This window comes from Peromyscus leucopus, chromosome 1 (genome assembly GCF_004664715.2).
Source record: "Peromyscus leucopus breed LL Stock chromosome 1, UCI_PerLeu_2.1, whole genome shotgun sequence".
Classification (NCBI taxonomy): Eukaryota; Metazoa; Chordata; class Mammalia; order Rodentia; family Cricetidae; genus Peromyscus; species Peromyscus leucopus.
The window spans coordinates 152,801,067-152,808,635 of NC_051063.1; positions in this window are offsets into that span (position 1 = coordinate 152,801,067).

The following is a 7,569-nucleotide window of genomic DNA, read 5'->3' on the forward strand; positions in this document are numbered from 1 at the left end:
AGCCATCAACCCTGAACTAGCCAAAAGACAGGATCCTTTTGTCCCAACTCTCCTCCCAAGGATATCTCACCCTTGCTGGTTCACAGGCTGCAGAATTAAAGAGAGATAAAAATAGAATGGGGGAATTTAGGAAATGTGGGGAACAAGCAGAATGTACCCACTTTCCCAGTACAGTCTTTCTTGAGAGTAAGGAGCTCTGACCTCGGAGTAAATTGAGTGTTTCATTTCCTGACTAACCCTTAACTCTAAATGTTGTCATTGCTTCAATATGGATAACGGCTTGAAAGTTGATAATGACCTAACAGAAAACTCATATTTGAAAAAAAGTCACCTGAAGATCTTTGGACAGAGACTTTTTTCTTTGACAGTGTAGTGAATAAGGACTCTGCAATGAGCTACATCCCCAGCCTTCCACTGCCTGGACATCCAGGCTAAACTCTTTGTAACCCCCTGCAACACTGTGACAGAACAGAGCAGATCGGCTTCAGAAGCTCTGGACCGAACAGTGGGAGAAAGGGGCGTGGTTTGGCAATGTTTACGCTCTCTCTATACATTTTCATCTATTTCCTTTCCAAAAGCGATTGGAAGAAAAGATATAAATTTACATGTTACTTAATTACCATAAATGCTTGTGACATTTTCTTCCTGCCTAGGTGTCTGGGTTATAACATTTCTCCAGAAGACTAATGTCCTCTTTAGTGGTGACTGATATTCATATGAGTAGTCCAGCTACAAACTGCCCTGTCGCTTGTTTTATAACACTGTATTCTGGTTTACTTGTAGGTGTGTGTGGTGTGTGTGTACGTGCATGTATGTGTGCATGCATACATACATGTATGCATGTGTGCATGAGTGATATGTGTATGAGTGATGTGCACACATGAGTGTGTGTGTGTGTATGCATGTGTGCATGAGAGGTGTGTGTGTGTGTGTGTGTGTGTGTGTGTGTGTGTGTGTGTGGTGCTTTTTCACCTTTTGTTTGAGACACCATCACCCCCATTAGCTTGGTATTTCACCACACCGGCCAGGATGGTTAGCTACAAGCTTCCAGGGATCTTATCTCCCATACTGTCTCCTGTCTTGCAGCACTGATTGCAGACATGCACCACCACACCCTGCCTTTTATATGGTGCATTAGTTACTTATCTTGTCATTGTGACAAAATATCTGATCAGAGCAGCTTGAGGAGGGAAGGGTCTGTGTTGGCTCATAGTTCAAAGTGAGGGCTGTCATGACAAGGCAGTCACAGCAGCAGGAGCCTGGGCTGCTGCTTGTAGCTAGAGTTTTCCTGCCTGGCCCACAGTCAGGACAAATCTCTATCACCCGCCAGTTCCACAGCTGCTCAGACCCAACCAAGTAAACACAGAGACTTATATTGCTTACAAACTGTATGGCTGTGGCAGGGCTTCTTGCTAACTGTTCTTATATATTAAATTAATCCATTTCCATAAATCTATAACTTGCCACGTGACTTACCAGCATCTTCACATGCTTCATGTCATGGCAGCAGCTGGCAGTGTCTCCTTCCGCCATCCTATTTTTTCTTTTCTCCTTTATGTTAGTCCCGCCTATACTTCCTGCCTGGCCACTGGCCAATCAGTGTTTTATTTATTGACTAATCAGAGCAATTTGACATACAGACCATCCCACAGCAGCTCCTTACATCACACCCTCTGTCAGGAGGCAGAAAGCAATGAATGCTCCATGCTCATCTGGCTTTCTCCTTTTTATTCAGTCCTGGACATCAACCCATGGAATGGAGACACCCATGTTCAGGGTGGGACTTCCTAGTTCACTTAATGTAACATAGACAGTCCCTCACAGGTGTTCCCAGAGATTAACCTAACCCAAATAACCCATGTCTTCTAGATGATTCTAGACCCTGTCAGACAATTAATATTAATCATCACACATGGATGGGATTTGAACTCGGGTCTTCAGGCTTGCAGACAAGTGCCTTCCCAGCTGATCTATCTTCCCAGTACCACTTTAGCTCTCATTGTCTCAGAAGTGTTGTGTGAATGGACTCACACACTAACTTTGAGTTTGTCCTCTTCCTCTCAGCACAGTCCTTCAGAGTCATCCAAGCTGTAATGTGCACCAATAGGTCATTGCTGATTTTTTTTTCAGTGATAGAGCAAGATTCTACAACCAAGAAGGTATTTGGATTGTTTCCTGACTAGCTGTCATAAATAAAGATGAGCCCAATGTATTTGTACAGATTTTTAAGTGAACATCATTTTCCATTTCCTGGGATATGTGCCACAGTGGAATGTTGGGTAGAATAAGAAGTACATGTTTAATTTTCCAGGAAATGCAAAAGTACTTTCCATGGTGCTAAATTGCGTTATGTTCCCATTGGCAGTGTGTGAAAACTCAGCTTTCTCCAGATCCTTGCCAGAGTAATTTAGCCATTCTATGAGCTGTACAGTTTCTTACGAGCCTTGTCTCCACAGCTTGTAAATGGGCCTTCTTCATATGGACCAACTTCTGTCTCTCTGGCCTAATCACATCTTCTCTTTATTGTGCTTCATATTTTATTCTTCCACAATTATTGTATAGCATTTTCCTAGAGATTCAAACATTCTGTCCTTGAGGGAAGCTCATTAAGAAAGAAAGTTGCCCAGCCTGGTAACAGAAACCTTTAATCCTAGCACTTGGAAGATAGAAGTAGATGGAACACTGGGAGTTCAAGGCCAGCCTGGTCTATATAACAAGTTCTTGGGCAGCCAGGGCTCCACAGAAAGATCTTAAATTCCTGTCTCAAATCTTACCCAAAAGAAGAAAAGAAAAGAAGGAAGGGAGGGAGGGAGGGAGGGAGGGAGGAGGGAGGAGGGAGAGAGGGAGGGAGGGAGGGAGAGAAAATGTTTTTTAAAAGAAGAAAGAAAGTAAACAATAGTTTCAAAATAGTTTTAGGAAGTCCTGGAAACTGATAAGATTCTCTAGGCCCCTCGTCCCCAAGAACATATAAAGAGTAAAGACTGTGAGACAAGCCAAGAAGCAAAGGAGTCTCTGAGACCAGACCAGCTGCCTGGAAGGTGCTCAGCCCACCTGGGGCACCTGGACACAACACTCTCCAGCCTGTGGAGATGCCTGCAGATTGTACAGTGTGTTCCAGGGTCCCAGGTTTTGTGAGCTGTGACCCATGCTGGGGTAGGTTTTGGAGATGCAGCTGTCTTTGAGTCGTTTCTGCTTCTGTAAGTCACCCTTCATCCATATTCCTGTAGGCAACCCCAACAGAAGTCATTGGTTCACTGAGTTGGACTAGGTACTTTGGTGTCATCTGTACTTTTCTCTGTCATCTACTCCCTACCTGGAGGGAATATATGTGTGTTTCATCTCCCCAGGAAAAATCTGTCACACAATTACAATTTCATGCATATATTGGACTTTAATTGTATTAACTTCTGTAGGCAGAGTTCCTGTCCAGCAGCCAGTCTCAGATAAACACACTGAGGATTATATTAATTACAAATGCTCGGCCAATAGTTCAGGCTTATTACTAACTAGCTCTTACAACTTAAATTAACCCATTTCTATTCATCTACATGCTACCCTGAGGCTTGTGGCTTTTACCTCTATCCCGTTTTGTGTCAGACTCATTCTCCGGCTGGCTGGCTACTCCTCTGACTCTGTCCTTCCTCATCCCAGCATTCTGTCTGTCTCAGGCTGTAATGCCCAATCTCTCCCTGCCCAGCTATCAGCCAATCAGCTTTTTGTTAATATTATTTTTATAAAACAATAGATATTTACAGTGTACAAAAGGGTTATTCCACAGCATACTTCCCATCACCCTCTCTTATCCCCATCAGCCCTGGATACAACTCTTACTGGATATGACCTCCCTAAATAGTCACAGTCTGAGATAAGGGGGACTGAGATTCCCACAAACAACTACTGGAGGATCACGGTTAAGTCCATAACAAGGTCTTTATTGTGTATTTGATGAATAAACCCACTGAAGAAATGTTCTGAGTGTGGTTTTTTTATTTGTCAGATTTGTGTTGCTTGACATGGCTTCCTTAATGAAATAGAGATCTTCACTTAGATCATAATTCTGGAAACTAAAAGTTCAAACATCATCCAGGCTCTGGGGTGAGTCTCGCAGTGGATGTTTGCAGTGCACATGGAGGAGGAATCCCTTATGCAGCCAGAAATCCCTAAGACATGGGAAGGTCCAGGCCTGCCCCTTCTACAGCTGTGTCTCAGGAACTTCAGGGATTGCCTGAGAGTGGGATTCCCAGAGCACCTATGAATATCCCAATAGGCTGCGCTTTGTAAAGTTCCACAGAGCCTGTCACCATGAGAACCAGGTGTGTAGCAGGAGTTTGCTCCAGTCCTGCCTGGCCCACGGCCACACAGACCCAACCGAATAAACACACGGAGACTTATATTGCTTACAAACTGTATGGCCATGGCAGGCTTCTTGTTATCTAGTTCTTATATCTTAAATTAACCCATTTCTATTAATCTATAAGTTGCCACATGGCTCATGGCTTACCCTTACATCTCGCTTTTCATGGTGGCAGCTGGCAGTGTCTCTCTGACCCAGCCTTCCTGTTCCCAGAATTCTCTTCCTTCCTTATCCCGTCTATACTTCCTGCCTGGCTTCTGGCCAATCAGCATTTTATATACACAGAGCAATATCCACAACACCAAGTGCCAATTACATGAACTCTCAGAGGGGTAGGAGGATACAGTATCTAAGACTTAGCAGTAATATTAGGCTGCTTATAGCAGGAAGAACAAAAAGGTGAATCAAAGATTTAAAACTTTAAGTATCTACATTACATGAAAATAAATATTACGAACTTTATCAAGTGAAAGAAGGAGAATGAAGAATATGCTTTGTGTGCTTGAACCCTTTATATTTCATAAAGGAATCAAACTGATCCTTTTATTCATAGTGATGAATTAAAAACAAATAAAAGAGGCTAGTTAGATGTTTATTTCACACATATGGGGTCCTGAGTTTAATCCCCAGAATCACAGAAATAAGTGAATAATAAAATAAGTTTGCTCTTCAGAGCCAATAATAATAAGTGTAGCTGGAGTTTCCTCCCTACCCACTACAATAAGAGAAATAAGAATAGATGATGGCGCCAGGCAGTGGTGGTACACACCTTTAATCCCAGCACTTGGGAGGCAGAGCCAGGTGGATCTCTGTGAGTTCGAGGCCAGCCTGGCCTACATAACAAATTCCAGGCCGGCTAAGAATAAATTGTAAGACCCTGTCACAAAAAGAATTGCTGACAGTGGAAACAGTACGAAGTAATGGTCTCTAGAGTGTGAGACTCGGGGAGTCTCCATCCGCATACTGTCATTAGGAACAAAAATGAATGCTTTGCTGCCAAGACAAGATAAACCTTTACCTGATAAACCTTGGACAGTTCAATTCTTTACTCATCACTTATTAAACTCCATAGTGCAAGCTCGCCTCACTTGATGCTAAGGTGAGTTGGCAATTAAAGAGAAGAATCACAATAACTTTTGAGAAGTAGAGCAAAATCAGGAGGCTTGTGTGTGAGTGGAATTAGGGCAGATGCCAAGAAATACCTCAGTGATGGATGGTGTCTCGGTTGGCTCTGGTCTCTGATTTGCTCCCACGTGGTGCACAAGAAATTGCATGAGCCGTCAGGAGCACTGATAGGCTCCAGCTAGCCCCCACCTCTGTTCCAGGCTCTCCAGGCATCTCACAATTTACAGAACTGGGCACTCTCCTGTCACTCAAGCTGAGAATGGATCTTCCCTTCCAGAGAGGGTCAGTTCCTGACCCTTGACAGGAAATTGGAAAAGGTAAGGGTGCGTTCCAGAACTTTCAGGTGTCCTCTTGTGATGTTTCCTCTGGGTTCACGTCCCTGTGTCTCCACCACAGGGTGCGAGAAGCAGAAAGTCATGGAGCTTTCTCCAGGAGGAAGGCAGGACATAGACACTGCCTTCCGAGCACTGGGTGTTATCAGAACTCTTTGTGGTGTCCTAAATGGACTTACCCAGACACTCTTGTGCAAGTCCCTCTGTCCTCCCCTCCATTCCCACCATTCAGATCTGCGGCCATGGAGATGGCTGCCTCTTGCATTCTCTAAGAAGTAGGGTGATGTGCAGCTATTGTTTCCCAGAATAAGAGGCTACAAAGAGGGTTTCATGGCCCTGCTGCCTTTTCAAACACTTTCTCTTGTGTATTTCTCAAGGCTCCAGGACAAAATAGAAGAGGAATGCCTCAGAAGGGGACTATTTACAGGAACAGGCAGACTGAAGATAAATGTCAGTGCCCACAAAATCACCGTAAGAAACAGTAGCCAAGCAGCATATGGACCATGGCTGTGAGGCATGGGGCAGAGCTGTCCCCAGTCAGTGGTCTACCTGACTGTGGCTGCAGTAGCAGAAGAGAACAACCAGGCTGGTGGGAAAGCACTGCCAGGACAAGAGCCTTGTAGAAGAAAGGTAGAGAATAAGAAACCCAGATCCCTCTCCCCTCCCTTCCAGAGCCCTACAGTGTCACCAGTGGCTCAATCCAAACATAAACAGAAGGAAAAGGATCTGACAGCTGGGGTTCATGGTGTCTGCTCTCTTTGGATACCAAAGATGACAACAAGAGAATCTCATGGCACATGAGATTATCCCTCAACATCTCCTGTCTTTGACTCTCTTGTTCCCTAGGGGTTTCAATGTCTTAAAAATGCACTTTTAAAGGCAAAGACATATTCATTATAATAATGACATTACTAGACCTGGATTAGAAACTCCAAAGCCTCAGACTCATGGACTTTCTCAGAACTGCTGCTCCCCAGTACTAGAGAGGAGCCAGCATCTTGTGGTTCTCCGTAACTCTCAGCCCTGTCAACACATCATGAACTTAGGGGAAAGTAGGAAGGAATGGGGAAACTACATTTCCTTTGCTAGTCCCATGACCCAGGACAACTCATCTCTCGTTGGTTACATCACTGTACAGCTTCTCAGTGTTTCATTACATGGTAATGTCAACATCAAGGGGAAAATGGGGACTGGGTATGGTGATACATGGCCTGTGATCCCAGCACTTAGGATGAAGGTGGGGGCAAGGACCAGTAATTCAGGGTTATCTATGGCCATATAGGGATCCATTTCTAACTTAAAACTCAAAAATATCACACTCAAAGAAGGTTAGAGTGAGCCATTGAGGTGGGGTAAAAAGCAGTTTCTACCAAGCCTGATGACAAAAGTTTGATCCCCAGAACCTCTGTGGTAGAAGGAAGAAACCAAATGACTCCCACAAGTTGCTCTATGGCCTCCACACAAGCGCTATGGTATGTGTACACTCACAACAAAAGAAGGAGGAAATGGGGGATACAGGGATGCACTTGCAGTCTTCAGAGATGGTCTCTCCATTCTATGTTCACATAAAGTTTTTTTTTTTAAGCTCCCAAAATGGGGTAGGAGGAAATATGAGACAAGGCTCCAGCAGACAAGGAGCTGCAGTGGGATTGCTCTTGAAACCGATCCCAGGAAAGGCCTTTTGTCTCGTTGGACCTCAAAGTCCTCCTGAGCAGGGTGAGGACATTGTAAGAGACATTCTCTAAGGAACATACTAAA